A 17077-nucleotide genomic window follows, 5' to 3' on the forward strand; every position below is an offset into this window, starting at 1 on the left:
TCCCCTTTGTCTAAAACTTGGCAATTGATTTCCTTGTCGTAACCATAAATCGAAAGGCAACGTGCTCTCGGAGATAAAGATAAGAGTTTGAGATAACTATAGATTAGTAATATCATAAGTGGATAATAAACATAAGTATGGTACAAAGCGAATTCGGTTAATGATAGTCTGCCGTGGAGTGATTGGGAAATAGGAAGTTTCCGAACAGGAAACTCATCCCTTCATACTCATTCCGTTGGCAAAATAGTTGGTTAGTTTGATGGCGAGAAATACGAGCGTACACGCGTTAAGGTTTGAAATTCGAAAAAAACTAACTTCTGAAATGAAGCCAGTGTTTATAATAGTTATTTTTATCTTCCGGTTCAATAATTCATCATTAATTTCCAAAATTAAGCGTTATTTACACTTTTGATAGCATTTCAATTTTCAATAGGCCTTGGCTGGTCCGTCGGCTATTATCCGGGCTTCCTTCAAATACTAGGAGCAGTTCGCGGATAGTTGTCAGTCCGTCGGTACGCGATGGTTTACGTCATTGGCGAAACAAACTATCATTAAAAATTTTGCATTGGGTGAATACGAAGTGTCATCCTTATGTTTATTATCCACTTATGGTTATATTAGTTTTTGTCGAACCTATCTCCATCTGCTCTTCCGTTTAACCTGGCCAATTTCGGATAAGCGATCCCTCCAATAAGTTAGAAATTCAAGTCGGACCGTTATATCTCTCGTAAGATATCTGGACCAATTTTATCGAATGTAAACGTTGCGAATGCTACTAATAAAAGAGTTAAGCCATCTGTAGAAAAAGTATAGGGGGAACTTGTACGCGAAGTAACGCGATGAAGCTACGTATAAAATCCCGAAAGTTTCCCCTTCTCAGATAGATACATAGATAGATAGATAGATATTTACTCTTGATATATCAATACCATTTGAACCAGCGAGGAATTGACATTAAACGAACTCGTGAGTACAATGTAATTGAACGATACAATTTAACAGAATGAATTTAAAGGGGAACGGTCAAGCTTTAACCAGTTAGATAGCCCTATAGCCCATTAAAAACTAAGATTTATGGCGAAAACCACATAAAAAAATATTGAGTGGTTAATTTTTAATAAAATAAAGAAATTTCGGGAAATCGAAAAGCACGCGTCCGCCGCGACACCTGGTGAGAAGTCGGTGAGACAGAAAAACAACGTAAAAGCGCGCGCTGCTGAAGACGCAAAAAATTTGTTTTGCACGCGCGGCGCATTCCAGTTATTAGAGACTTAAGCCTAAATTGCGCGATTTTAATAGTTAGGATAGTTCGCAAATCGCTCATACGGGGTTAGGGGCGCTGGCGGCAGCCCCTAAGATGGCGGCGAAAATTCAAACTCAAACACTTGGCGTTATTTTTCGTTTCAACTTTTTGGGCCAAAAGCTATTTTTACAAGACCAAAAAGGTACGTGTAATATTGAACGTATTTTTAATCTTTTGATACGGAAATAAGGCCATATTTGGAAAAGCTTGGCTGTTCCCCTTTAATAATAAATATAAATATACTAAAATAAAAAAAAGAGTTGAATAGTTATGAAAGAGACCTTCGTAATGCATCCCAGCGGCCCAGGATTCTCGGTTAAAGGGGTGGGGTGGCTTCACCTGACCTAATCAATTCCTAAGACGAAATGCAATAGGGACTTGGCAGCATGACGTCACGCCGTATCTTTGACTATGGCCGCCATGCTGATATGCTTTTTTCCACGTCATGCTGCTGAATCTCTATATACATATAAAATTTACAACTCTATATATATGAAAATTGTCAATAGCGATGGGACTAAAACTGAATATGCTCGACCCAAAGGCCCAAGTCACCCCTACCAGAGTTTCCAAACACAAGTAACGTCATACGGTCCAAACGGAAATTAAACTAGCCCTAAAAACTGCACACCATCAAAAAGGTTTTTCGAAAAAATAGACCAAATTCTATTCCATTTTATAACCAAATTTTCACAAAATAGTATGGAATATTTTATAAAAGCGCGAATTTAGGTCAAATAATTACTATACATAGATAATAACCAACCAAAACAAGTTTAATATTTTTGTTTAGCAGAATTGCGGTCTAATATTAGCGTATTCATGCATAATCTTTACTCCCTGGACTTCCTCGATGTATTATCTAGAGGTCGGGGACGGTTAATCATTATCCATGATTAAATAGATTTTTTTCGGGAAAAAAATGTAAACAAAGAAATTTACCGGTTAATATTTTGGAAAATGATTAAAAAACATGTATTATTCGTAAAATTTGAGCTTTTTATCGAAAAAAACGTCGTTTTTCCGATTAATTTTACAAATTTATCAAAACATTAATCGGATAATACAGAAATGTAAATTACTTGATCAAAACGTTTTACGAATAATTTTGAGAGCTTTATCTATTGAATAAAAGTTAACCATCCCCAACCTCTAGTATTATCGCCTCGTTTTTGTTTAACTCTCTTTCCGTTTTACACAGTTTACGGTATAATTATCTGGGCAACCGCTATTTGGTGGACCACACAAAAATCCGAAAAGTCGGACCTTCGTAGGCCCTATTATATGGAATCGTAGGCCTAAACGTTTCGTAGGCCCTAGGCCCTTTGCCTAGTCTGCCTTATGGATAAGGCAGCCCTGGCCCCCTACCGCTTGTATCTCGCATTTTTGACCAGATTTTATTAGATTTTCAATGTCCACTGACAATCCTGGCCACCATACAGCGCCGCGCGCTCGGGCTCTGCATTTGGTTATCCCTAGGTGTCCTTCGTGGATCTTGTTTAATATATCCTTTCTCATCGATGTGGGTATAACAATTCTTAGGCCAAACATAAGCAGTCCTTCACTGAGTGAAATATCGTTTCTATGTTGCCAGTAGTCCTTAAGATCATTAGGTAATTCAGCCATAGTAGGCCATCTATGACTGCTGAAGTAAATTAGCTTCGAGCAAACACTGTCTTCGGCTTGCGCTTGAATTATTTCGCTTAGCCTTCGATTAGTCGCCGGTAAGTATTTCGTGACCATTTGAACGTATGACATGATGTTCTCTTCCAAGTCATCATCGGTTTCCGAATCTTTCAGTGGTCTACGAGATAACACATCAGCAGAAGAAAATAGGGGAAGTACGTATCTGTAGCTTTGAGCTGTAGAAGGCGTCGTGTGACCCACGAAAACACCTTTTTACGCATAATTAACCAAAATGAAAAAGTAGTTCCACTTTTGTTTTGTTTCAACACGGCGATAAACGACGAGAGTAAAGACGCCTTAGCTCATTTAGCAGATAATGAAAAGGACAATATGTTACGATTGTTCAATTTGATAAAAATTTATTATTTAAACGATGTATTCATCCGCGATTTCCCGCCAAACCGTTCTGGCGCGAAAATTCGTGAAAAGTTACGCCTTTCCAATGCTGACTAGAAGCGTACTTCCCCCTATTTTCTTCTGACATCAGCCACTCCAAGTTCTTTCCCTGGTACATGCTTGATATCGTATACGTATCTCGCTAGCCTCAGTCTCATACGTTGTAGTTTCGGTGTCAGGTCATCTAAATTCTTGGTTTTGAAAATTGACACCAACGGTTTATGGTCGGTTTCGAGTTGTACTTTAATTCCTGTTATGAAGTTTTTGAAACGCTCTCAGGCCCATACTAAAGCGTAACCTTATTTTTCAATTTGCGCCCAGTTTGTCTGGTACGACGTTAGGATTTTAGAAGCATACGCAACCGGTAAATATGTCCCATCTTCTTGTTTCTGTTTTAGCGTGGACCCAACTCCGTATGACGATGAATCGGTTGTGATTACCGTTTCTTTATTCGGATCAAACCAAGCCAGTACGGGTCCTTTGACTAGTTCCTCTTTGAGACCATCAAACGCTTCGATTTGGGGTGACCCCCACGTAAACTAGTTTTTCTCGCTGAGCAGATCATTAAGAGGACGCGCTTTCGTTGCTAAATGCGGTATAAACCGTCCAAGGTAGTTGATCGTTCTCATTAGACTTCTCAACTCCGATACGGTTTCTGGTTTATCTATTTCTTTAATTGCTGGGATTCGGTCCTCATCGATATGAACGCCTTGATGATCAATGACGTGGCGCAAATATTTTACTTTGGTGACTCCGAATTCGCATTTGGAATAATTCAGCGTAACTCCCGCGTCTTGTAATCGCTTGAAAACTTGACGCAATCTCAGGTCGTGTTCCTCTATGGTGTCCGCGTAGACGAGGAAATCATCCAAATTAATTTGAACTCCGTCGAGGCCTTCCATTAGCTGAAAACTATTCGTGAGTTCTGAACCGTTCAACCAGTCCCCATGCGCACTATTCGGCAAAAAAATTCTAGAACTACCCAAATACAAACTATTCGCAGACAAGAACCTCTTGTTGAACCGTTCGGAACCGTTCTAAATGGTACCTGCTCAAGAGCAAGTACTGGTCGGAACTCAAGGTTGAAATCTCTAAAATTCGTCTGCACATCGGGCTGCGTACGTCAAATCGTACGAATCACAACTATTCGTCCAAAAGTTCTGAACTATCCAGAACTTTTGCGTGACGTCACAGCTTAGTCCTAAGCCGTTCTCTTAACGGTTCAGAACTCACGAATAGTTTTCAGCTAGTATTTGCGACATTCTCTTTTGGAAAAATTCTGGCGCGGCGTTTATCCCAAACGGAAGACGTTTGTATTTGTACCGTCCAAATGGAGTTATAGGGCACTCTGATTGTTTATTAGTTATAAACGTTGTCAAAAGTTGCGATTGTTCGTCGAGTTCACACTGCCAAAATCCATGGTTCGCGTCCATTTTTGAGAAATATTTAGCTTTTCCAAGTCGTCCTAAAATGTTTTCTGTCGCCGGCATTAGTAGAAGGAAAGTAAGGGTGTGGCGTCAGTCCCAGGATCGAGGATCGAGGATCCAGGATTTAAGGGGTGAAATGGGGGTAAAATCATCGAAAAGTCAATGTATTTATGGTATTTCTCGCGACGATTTGTTTTCCCGTATATCAACATATTATGTCCAGGCCAACTTGTTCATTTATCTACGTTTATCTCGAAAGACACTTGAACGTATATCTTATCAAGTTTTATCGTACGGAATAAGTTGAAATGATGTAAAAAGTGATAACCTAGGCGACGCGTGCGCAGATTACCCCGGGGGACGCGGTTAATTTGAATTTAAGATTGTTTTGACGTCATGGAATATTCGTTGTTAAAGTAGAATGGAAATATTTTTAAACTTCATTTTAATATCATTGTAGTACTTAAATATGCTTGACACTTGAACCAATCTCACGAGTATTTCTTAAAACGAATATCTCGATCGCGTTTTATCGTACGAAATAAGTGGAAATTATGTAAGTTGTATTATTAATAACCTAGACAGGAAGATAGCGCGCGCGTGCGCGGATTACCTGGGAGGCGCGGATTGCCCGGGCGCGCGGTTAATTTGAATTTAAAACATGGATTCCCTCTCCAAAATAATTCATGTACCCAAAATTGGACCGCAAGTTTTTTTCTTTTAGGGGAATCTCTATGGGAGTTTAACATTACAATAAAGCTAATAGGTCCAGTTTGGGGTACTTTTGGTCCGAAATGGGGTACATAGGGCCGAAAATGGTGACTTTGGTCGTATTAAGGGTACTTTTGGTCTATTTTGGTCCATTTTTGGGTACATCAGAAAAGCAGTTGGAAAAACGAAGAGCCTTATTTTTTTTTCCACCCATCTCCAAACTCCAAAAATTTATTGCTTTAATTTATTTATCGCTTCCGTAGGTATAAAATAAGATAAAAACCACTTACCTATATTTTAATTACGGTAAATTAAAAATACTTAATAAGTGTACTAAGTTACGTTTAAAAGAACCTTTTGTAACAATTCCAATACGTAAATATAGGTATAAGGATTGAAAAAATACTTAAAGTGGTTTTACTGATAAACTCTAAAGGAATTTAACTTTAAAGGGTATCTTAGATTATTGTTTTTAATTTTATTCAAGTTGAAAACGTATTAAGAGGATTTTATTTACGAACTTAATTCATATTTTCTTCAAACTTTCAATTCGCTTTTATTACTATTTAAATACGGTAAAATATAATTCTTATACACAAATATAGTCAGAAAGATACTATAAAACACTAAAATTAAAATTAAATTAAATTTGTGTGGATAAGATTTGCAAATATCATTTTGAAACTAATAACTTTCACGCTTTATTTAAGTCAAGCCAATAAAAACAATTACCTATATTTTAAATACGGTAAAATATAAATACATTTCCGATATGTAAATAGGTAGAATAACACTATGAAAAGTTCCTTTTTCTTCTTTTAATACGACAACACACAACTCTGATACGCAAATATATAAAGAAAATATAAAAAAAAATTTACTCTACGTTCGATACGTTAAAATACATTTCCGATACACACAAATATAGATAAAGAAATACTATAAAATGTAAAAAGGTAGAAAAATACTACACATTAACCATTATGAATTTAAGCTTACAACATCCTTCACGTATAGAGCATAACATATATGTTCAGAGTTAACTTGTTTCCTCGTTATCTTTATCGCATGTGTTTTAAATAGCGTATGGAATAAGTTAAGAATGTACTGAAATGGTGTATGTTTAAACCTCGTAGAATAAAGAGTAAAACATATGTTCAGAGTCGGCTTGATTACTAAAGCGAATAACACAGAGACGTTTCCGGTGTAGTCACGTAGGAAGAAAAATACTACAACACTCTCTATACTCTACATTCAACACGTTAAAATATACTTCCGAAATGCCAATATAGGTAGTAAAATACTACAAAATCTCTATACTTTACCTTCAATACGTTAAATTACATTCCAATATGTAAATATAGGAGGAAAAATACTACAAAAGCCTCTTTTCTTGGCGTTCAATATGTTAAAATAGATTTCTGAAATGCAAATGTAGGTAGTAAATACTACAAAATCTCTATACTCTACCTTCAATACGTTAAATTACATTCCAATATGTAAATATAGGAGGAAAAATACTACAAAAGCCTCTTTTCTTGGCGTTCAATATGTTAAAATAGATTTCTGAAATGCAAATGTAGGTAGTAAATACTACAAAAGCCTCTTTTCTTGGCGTTCAATATGTTAAAATAGATTTCTGAAATGCAAATATAGGTAGTAATTACTACAAAAGCCTCTTACTCTACGTTCAATACGTTAAATTAATGATATGCCTCTGATCGAATCGTTCATTTTTTCCTATTTAAATATACGCATTTAAATTAGAATTGCTTCTAGTGTTCGGCAGTCGATTAATTATTATCCACAAATTTTCCGATTTATTTAAAAAACGTTGGTAAATAGAATATCATTTTAACTTATTTAATTGTGTTTTTTAATTAAAATATCTTTCATTTTCTACTACATTTTTAAAAATGAAAGAAGTTTAACAATATAATTATTCTAATATAATTTCAAAATCAGGTATTATTTAAAGTACAAATGCATAATTTAGTGAAGCAATTCTTATTTAAATACTTTTATTTAATTAATTTGTGTATCTGAAATGTATTTATTGAAAAATAAGTGGGTTTTACTATTTATCACGGTTTTATATATATATATATATATATATATATATATATATATATTGGAATTGTTACAAAAGGTTCTTTTAAACGTAACTTAGAACATTAATTTATTTTGGAAGTTCAAAACGTATTAAGAGCCCTTCAGAGTACTATAAAAGGATTTCATTTACAAACTAAATTAATATTTTCTTCAAACTTTCAATTCGTTATAATTTGAATTTAAATGAAAACATCATGGATTATAGGTGCGTAATCTACTATTAGACCGAACTAATAAAAAAATAATACTTAAAGTAAGTGGTTTTACTGATAAACTCTAAAGGAATTTTGGAATTTTCTAGAATAGCAAAGTAAAACTAAAACGTAAACCAAGTTTAAAACGAAACTAATAACTGGGAGAAAGGTTGAAATAAGTAATTTTTTTGATTTTTCGTTTTTTAATTTTTGAGTTCCCTATATTATTATAAACTAAATTAAATATAATTTTTGAAAATTTGTGATAAAAGATCTGCTCCTTCGTGTTTTACATATATTTAAAAACTCGAGATTTTAATGAATTGTTTTCAAAGCATGAAAAATATAGCAGATCCTTTGATTTTAATTGTAGTTAGTAGTTACTTAAAAAAAGTCGCTAGCTGACTTGGAGCTGGTGTAGTTAAATTTTAAAAATGTGTATTTTAAATTTTGTTTGTAAAAGTTTTTTTTGAAAAAGTTTAATATTATAGTTTAAATTTATTAAATAAAATAAAATATAAATTATACATTTGGCTTAGTATTTTACTATTGCAAGTAAAATTAATAGTAATTTCAATTACTTTTTTAGTTTTTTTTGACAAATATGCAAACTATTTAGTTATTTCAAAAACAAATACGTCGAATTATTTGGTATTCGAAATACTATTGGTTAGTTTTTATATATTTAATTTTATTTTTCAGAACAATTTCTCTTTTTCTAGCTTCTTCTAACTTTAATTTAGATGGCCTTAAAGCCAAGTATTTAACAAATTTTGTAATCAAGTAGATGGAGCTTTAAACAATTTTTCAGTCATGTAGTCAAGGAAATGTTCAAATATACGTGTATTTGGTCATTTTGATGGTCAAATAGCCCAGTATGGAACTGCGAGATGATAGTCAGACATTGAGACGCGGGTGGCGCCCGTATTTAAATAACCAATAGTTAAATAAAAATTGTTAAATGTTTAAATAATCGAAAGTGAACAAGCCTATTTTTTAAATAAAACAAACAGACTTTAGAGTTGATAAGATTTGTAAATATCATTTGAAACTAATAATTTTCACGCTTTATTTAAGTCAAGCAATTACATTTTTAAAAATGAAAGAAGTTAAACAATATAAAAATTTGTAAATATTGAAAATATTTTTAGGTAATAAAGAAATTAAGAAATGTTTTAATTAAAATATCTTTCATTTTCTACTACATTTTTAAAAATGAAAGAAGTTTAACAATATAATTATTCTAATATAATTTCAAAATCAGGTATTATTTAAAGTACAAAAGCATAATTTAGTGAAGCAATTCTTATTTAAATACTTTTATTTAATTAATTTGTGTATCTGAAATGTATTTATTGAAAAATAAGTGGGTTTTACTATTTATCACGGTTTTTATATATATATATATATATATATATATTGGAATTGTTACAAAAGGTTCTTTTAAACGTAACTTAGTACATTAATTTATTTTGGAAGTTCAAAACGTATTAAGAGCCCTTCAGAGTACTATAAAAGGATTTCATTTACAAACTAAATTAATATTTTCTTCAAACTTTCAATTCGTTATAATTTGAATTTAAATGAAAACATCATGGATTATAGGTGCGTAATCTACTATTAGACCGAACTAATAAAAAAAAATACTTAAAGTAAGTGGTTTTACTGATAAACTCTAAAGGAATTTTGGAATTTTCTAGAATAGCAAAGTAAAACTAAAACGTAAACCAAGTTTAAAACGAAACTAATAACTGGGAGAAAGGTTGAAATAAGTAATTTTTTTGATTTTTCGTTTTTTAATTTTTGAGTTCCCTATATTATTATAAACTAAATTAAATATAATTTTTGAAAATTTGTGATAAAAGATCTGCTCCTTCGTGTTTTACATATATTTAAAAACTCGAGATTTTAATGAATTGTTTTCAAAGCATGAAAAATATAGCAGATCCTTTGATTTTAATTGTAGTTAGTAGTTACTTAAAAAAAGTCGCTAGCTGACTTGGAGCTGGTGTAGTTAAATTTTAAAAATGTGTATTTTAAATTTTGTTTGTAAAAGTTTTTTTTGAAAAAGTTTAGTATTATAGTTTAAATTTATTAAATAAAATAAAATATAAATTATACATTTGGCTTAGTATTTTAATATTGCAAGTAAAATTAATAGTAATTTCAATTACTTTTTTAGTTTTTTTTGACAAATATGCAAACTATTTAGTTATTTCAAAAACAAATACGTCGAATTATTTGGTATTCGAAATACTATTGGTTAGTTTTTATATATTTAATTTTATTTTTCAGAACAATTTCTCTTTGTCTAGCTTCTTCTAACTTTAATTTAGATGGCCTTAAAGCCAAGTATTTAACAAATTTTGTAACCAAGTAGATGGAGCTTTAAACAATTTTTCAGTCATGTAGTCAAGGAAATGTTCAAATATACGTGTATTTGGTCATTTTGATGGTCAAATAGCCCAGTATGGAACTGCGAGATGATAGTCAGACATTGAGACGCGGGTGGCGCCCGTGCCCCAGCGTCCGCGCCAGCCCCGTTGGTGCCCCATTTCACATTTCAGACGTCGACGGAGGCTCGGGGCACCATAAAATCCTTTTATAGTACTCTGAAGGGCTCTTAATACGTTTTGAACTTCCAAAATAAATTAATGTACTAAGTTACGTTTAAAAGAACCTTTTGTAACAATTCCAATATATATATATATATATATATATATATATATATATATATATATATATATATATATATATATATAAAAAACCGTGATAAATAGTAAAACCCACTTATTTTTCAATAAATACATTTCAGATACACAAATTAATTAAATAAAAGTATTTAAATAAGAATTGCTTCACTAAATTATGCTTTTGTACTTTAAATAATACCTGATTTTGAAATTATATTAGAATAATTATATTGTTAAACTTCTTTCATTTTTAAAAATGTAGTAGAAAATGAAAGATATTTTAATTAAAACATTTCTTAATTTCTTTATTACCTAAAAATATTTTCAATATTTACAAATTTTTATATTGTTTAACTTCTTTCATTTTTAAAAATGTAATTGCTTGACTTAAATAAAGCGTGAAAATTATTAGTTTCAAATGATATTTACAAATCTTATCAACTCTAAAGTCTGTTTGTTTTATTTAAAAAATAGGCTTGTTCACTTTCGATTATTTAAACATTTAACAATTTTTATTTAACTATTGGTTATTTAAATACGGGCGCCACCCGCGTCTCAATGTCTGACTATCATCTCGCAGTTCCATACTGGGCTATTTGACCATCAAAATGACCAAATACACGTATATTTGAACATTTCCTTGACTACATGACTGAAAAATTGTTTAAAGCTCCATCTACTTGATTACAAAATTTGTTAAATACTTGGCTTTAAGGCCATCTAAATTAAAGTTAGAAGAAGCTAGAAAAAGAGAAATTGTTCTGAAAAATAAAATTAAATATATAAAAACTAACCAATAGTATTTCGAATACCAAATAATTCGACGTATTTGTTTTTGAAATAACTAAATAGTTTGCATATTTGTCAAAAAAAAAACTAAAAAAGTAATTGAAATTACTATTAATTTTACTTGCAATAGTAAAATACTAAGCCAAATGTATAATTTATATTTTATTTTATTTAATAAATTTAAACTATAATACTAAACTTTTTCAAAAAAAACTTTTACAAACAAAATTTAAAATACACATTTTTAAAATTTAACTACACCAGCTCCAAGTCAGCTAGCGACTTTTTTTAAGTAACTACTAACTACAATTAAAATCAAAGGATCTGCTATATTTTTCATGCTTTGAAAACAATTCATTAAAATCTCGAGTTTTTAAATATATGTAAAACACGAAGGAGCAGATCTTTTATCACAAATTTTCAAAAATTATATTTAATTTAGTTTATAATAATATAGGGAACTCAAAAATTAAAAAACGAAAAATCAAAAAAATTACTTATTTCAACCTTTCTCCCAGTTATTAGTTTCGTTTTAAACTTGGTTTACGTTTTAGTTTTACTTTGCTATTCTAGAAAATTCCAAAATTCCTTTAGAGTTTATCAGTAAAACCACTTACTTTAAGTATTTTTTTTTATTAGTTCGGTCTAATAGTAGATTACGCACCTATAATCCATGATGTTTTCATTTAAATTCAAATTATAACGAATTGAAAGTTTGAAGAAAATATTAATTTAGTTTGTAAATGAAATCCTTTTATAGTACTCTGAAGGGCTCTTAATACGTTTTGAACTTCCAAAATAAATTAATGTACTAAGTTACGTTTAAAAGAACCTTTTGTAACAATTCCAATATATATATATATATATATATATATATATATATATATATATATATATATATATATATATATATATATATATATATATATATATAAAAAAACCGTGATAAATAGTAAAACCCACTTATTTTTCAATAAATACATTTCAGATACACAAATTAATTAAATAAAAGTATTTAAATAAGAATTGCTTCACTAAATTATGCATTTGTACTTTAAATAATACCTGATTTTGAAATTATATTAGAATAATTATATTGTTAAACTTCTTTCATTTTTTGTGGGGTGGTGGAGTGGTTAGCACTTTCGCCTCGCAGCAAGAGGAGCCGGGTTCGATCCCAGCTTGTGGCACTGGGTGAAAACTCGGAACAACTCCTTCTGCGTAGAGTTTGCAAGTTCTCTCCCCACTGGTTTAAGGGGTTTTCCCCCGAGATCTTCGGTTTCCCCTTCAGAGATAAGGGAGTGCGTATGCCGATAAGGGGCACCTGCGGGCGGGGGAAACGGGCCCCTATAGGGGCCCCCTTTTGCGGCAATATTCGGCGGGGTCAAAAGGTTAGCTGATTTACGGGGTCAATAGGTTATCTGCCCCTATGGACACGATGCAAACAGCCGTTAAATAGGTGTGAAACGGACCCCCTATAGGGGCCCCATTTTGCGTACATTTTCGGCGGGGTCAAAAGGTTAGGTCAATAGGTTAGATGATTTACGATAGGTTATCTGCCCCTATTCCGCAGGTGGTGTGGACTGACACGATGTTATGCAAACAGCCGGCCAGTCATAGTTAATAGCTGGAGGCACCCCATTTTAGGTCAAAAGGTTAGCTGATTTACGATGTTAGGTCAATAGGTTATCTGCCCCTATGGACACGATGCAAACAGCCGTTAAATAGGTGTGAAACGGACCCCCTATAGGGGCCCCATTTTGCGTACATTTTCGGCAGGTCAATAGGTTAGGTCAATAGGTTAGATGATTTACGATAGGTTATCTGCCCCTATTCCGCAGGTGGTGTGGACTGACACGATGTTATGCAAACAGCGGGCCAGTCATAGTTAATAGCTGGAGGCACCCCATTTTAGGTCAAAAGGTTAGCTGATTTACGATGTTATAACCCATAAAACCCAAGGTGTTAACCCATTTTAGGTCAATAGGTTATCTATGGCGGTGACACGATGTTATGCAAACAGCCTACCCGTCATAGTGAATGTCGAGTTGGTTGGTTTTCGCCGACAAACACTTTCGGGCCCCCTAAGGGTAGCGTAAAATAGCGGGCGGTCATCGGTAAAAGTGTTTTGGGAAAAAAAGAGCAGAGTGTATACAAATTATAAGGTTTTATTTAGATATTCAAAGTTACAGTACATTAAGCGGATGAAAACGTTTAAAGATAAAACAATTTATTTTTAATATATTTATGGTTGGTAGATACCATATTAAACAAATTGTAAAAGTTAAATACACAAAACATATTTTGGTTGGCCACTGTTTCTTTAAAATCTTCAATAATTTTAAATGCTGTTACGTAATTGGACGCGTAGCGGACAACGGTATCATACCTTTCATGTTCATCCGATAGAAATAAATTGTTGGGTGCACATGGTTCTTTATACAATATTTCGTAAATTTTACGATAATTATCGGTTATAACGTAACCCATTAATTCAAAGAGTTTTTGGTTCACTTTAAGGAGTTGAATGTGCGAATTAATGAAATATTTGAGTCTGTCCAATTCTCGAGTTTCCGGCGCTTTGATTACGACCGACGCTTCGGATATCGTACTCTGCAAGGTTAATTCTTTTTGGTCAGACATGGCGGCGGTCACTAGCGCATCAGATAGCGGGAACGGTGATCGAAAGGGCAACCTTTGTGGATCATTTATTTGTTCCCAGTGCCCGTATAAATCGTCCCAGGCGCGCGAAGACATCTCAAAGACCTGGTGTGTGATTTTATTGCATAGAGCTACAGATATATCGAGCTCAGACGTAAAACCCGTAGTAACGAAAAGCTCGGATGAAAGTGAATACCGAGGGTTAATGTTACGCTGAGTCGGATCAAATTTAGACATTTTAGTAGACCCAGGAACGTTATCTACACAGCTTCGTTTAGACATGATGCTCGAGAAACGGTTTGTAGTGTACTGCCGATGGATGACGGGGATGAATCCCTTATATAGCGATAATAATTTGATGACGTAATCAGGATGACGTAATGGGTTGACTCAATGACTCACGCGATTAGTCAAATTTTGCGGTGTTATGTGTATAGCGACGGCCATATTGGTAAACCAAAGAGATAGAAATTCTACAAGTCCCATTAAAAGTAAAATCAACGCGATTAGTAATGCGTTTTTAGGATTGTTCGCGATAAGGCGAGTAACGGGAAAGGCGGGATCGTCCCTATTCGGTAGGGCTGGTGGAATCATCTGACATGATGTTATGCAAACAGCCAGTAGCTATAAACCCGAGTAATGGGCCCCCTACGGCATCTGTCAAACACTTTTTTCCACGTGCGAGTGGTGTTATGAAATAAATCCAAATAGTTCAATGGGTCGAGCCTTTTGTGTATCAATTCATAACTATTTTCACCGACAAACACTTTCCCCGTGTAACATTATTTTCAATCACTTTTACGATGCGCAAAGCTATCCGTCTTACGGAATATCGGCCCTAAGGGGTAAAGGGTAGATAGAGGATGGCCCTTGCCCCCAGCGCGTAAAATAGACACAGCGGGTGTCCCCTCTCGCTAGCTAAAAGTGTCGTTTTTACATCAGGTGTGGATTCTTCGCGCTAAAATGGTTATAACAAACGATTGTTCCCACCAAAAATGTAAAATCCATCTCCGCTGTTCTCGGATGAGGACGTAGCCATTTAAGTTTTTATCAATTTTTATATTTTTAGCTTGGCGATGTATTCCAAAATTAAATGGTAACCACGTATGCGTTACAATTTCAAGATGCAAGATACTCGAGAATGGTAAAATAGTCTATATTTAAAGTTAAAATGCGAAAACTATATTTGTATAGTCGAAATTTATTTTAACGTATTAAAATAAAAATTCATCTTTCTGACAAGAGTCTTACCCATCATACATACACCATCTAATCTGGAATCTATGTTTAACAATTGGAGGAATTCGTGTTTACGATAGGCTCTTTTTTAACGTAACTTAGTACATTAATTGAGTATTTTGAAATATTTTAATATCGGAATTTTTTTTGATGTATTAAAAGTAGAGTTAAGATGCTTTTATAGTATTTTCTATGTATTAGCATATCTGAACTTGCGGTTCAATTTTGGGTACATGGACCACTTACACGCTAATGATATTCAAATGAAGTTTAAAAATATTTCCATTTGAACGAGTCCCTCTTTTTATATCAGCAAAGTACTGAACGATTCTATCTTATGGATTTAAATAGTTCTAACAATAGTACAACTACAACATTTGAGAAAGACACTTTTCCCATTGTGAAAGTGGAATACAAAATAAGAATCACTTCAATTTAAAACGCACTTTAAATTTAAGTATAGACTATTTTACCATTCTCGAGTAACTCTTTTTTTCTTTAAAAGCTGAAGAAATATTAGAAACGACATTAGTGATCAATTAATTGTTTCCGAGTATGACAGACGATTTTTGATATTAAAGAGTCATTTTTCAAAAGTAAGATTGTTTTCGGTTATTTTTTTTTAAAGCTAGCTTAGAAATCACATTATTTTTATATATAATTATTTAGTTGTAATGTTAATTCTTAATTACTGGTAGCCTTCACTAGAAACTATTATAAGAATTATATATGAATTTATAACCAAGCGTGTATTTACCACTAGTGAATGCAATATCAGTCGAAGAATTGAAGAAAGACGGAATCACGTCATTATTAAGAACTGCCCTCACAAAGTAAACTTGGGTAAAGTAGAAGCGGAAATTGATAAACAACGAGTCCGCGCAGAAGCCGTTGCTCGATCGGGACTACCATCGCATCTTTTTGGAAATTTGACAAGTGCTTGGGTGGAACAAATGAAAACCCCTAAACGAATAAACAAAGATATAGAACTTAGACCATGGCAGAAAAGTTTATTGGAACATTTAATTCTCTCAGACAGAAAAATAATATTTGTAATAGGAAAAGATGGAAATGAAGGAAAATCGTGGATGTTAAATTACTTGAAATCCCGTAAGCCCGACTTTGTACATTGTCAGCAAGTGACAGTTTCGGGGAGTGAAATGCTTTTTCAATTGAAAAAAGTTTGCTCTGGTGTGAACCACTTTTTCTTTAACACCTTGAGAAGTATAAAAATATGCGACGAACACTTGGCAGTATTTGAAAGTTTAAAAGATGGTGAAATTGTTAGTACGAAATATAATTGTGTGAGTATAAATATTAGTACTCCAAATGTAGTTTGTGTTTTTGGAAATTATATGCCTGAATCTTACGGTTTAAGTTCTGATAGAATTGTACGATTTTATATAAAAAATAATTATTTATGTAAAAATTAATTATGAAATATGTATAGTAGAAATGTTAATATAAAATTTGCATAATTGAGGACGTGTGAATATAAAAATAGTAAACTTAAGGTTGTTTGTGTTTAATTCCCGATTTTTTTGGTATATGTTCATATTATAGCCGTCCTCAGGTTATCTATATAAAAACAAATGGTTGTACAAAAAAATGAAAAGAAAGAATAATAAAATTGTTGATTTAAACCAGAAAAGGTATGTCGGTCAAATGTTTGAGTTTTCTTAAATTTATTTCATATACATTTCTACATGTTTTTATTTCACTGTAATAAAGTCTCTAACACTTATGAATAGATAATTGTATAATTGATTTACAAGTTATTAGAGTTAGAAATTTAGTCTTAGCAATTGTTTTTTCACGCTTTATTTAAGTCAAGCAATAACATTTTTAAAAATGAAAGCTGTTAAA

General features: G+C 32.6%; 1 long non-coding RNA gene across 2 annotated transcripts; it reads left to right on the top strand.

Moving 5' to 3' along the window:
• The first annotated feature begins 12716 nt into the window (after positions 1-12716).
• Positions 12717-16497, top strand: LOC149925172 (uncharacterized). 2 transcript variants are annotated; one of them, XR_016476902.1, is made up of 4 exons: positions 12717-14969; positions 15042-15116; positions 15717-15807; positions 15975-16497. It is a non-coding gene; the product is annotated as an uncharacterized LOC149925172 (long non-coding RNA). The 2 variants fall into 2 exon arrangements; XR_016476901.1 differs by having other exon boundaries at positions 12717-15116; positions 15975-16495.
• Positions 16498-17077: the final 580 nt, after the last annotated feature.

Source organism: Leiobunum rupestre, chromosome 10, assembly GCF_980474605.1.
Source record: "Leiobunum rupestre chromosome 10, qqLeiRupe1.1.hap1, whole genome shotgun sequence".
Classification (NCBI taxonomy): Eukaryota; Metazoa; Arthropoda; class Arachnida; order Opiliones; family Sclerosomatidae; genus Leiobunum; species Leiobunum rupestre.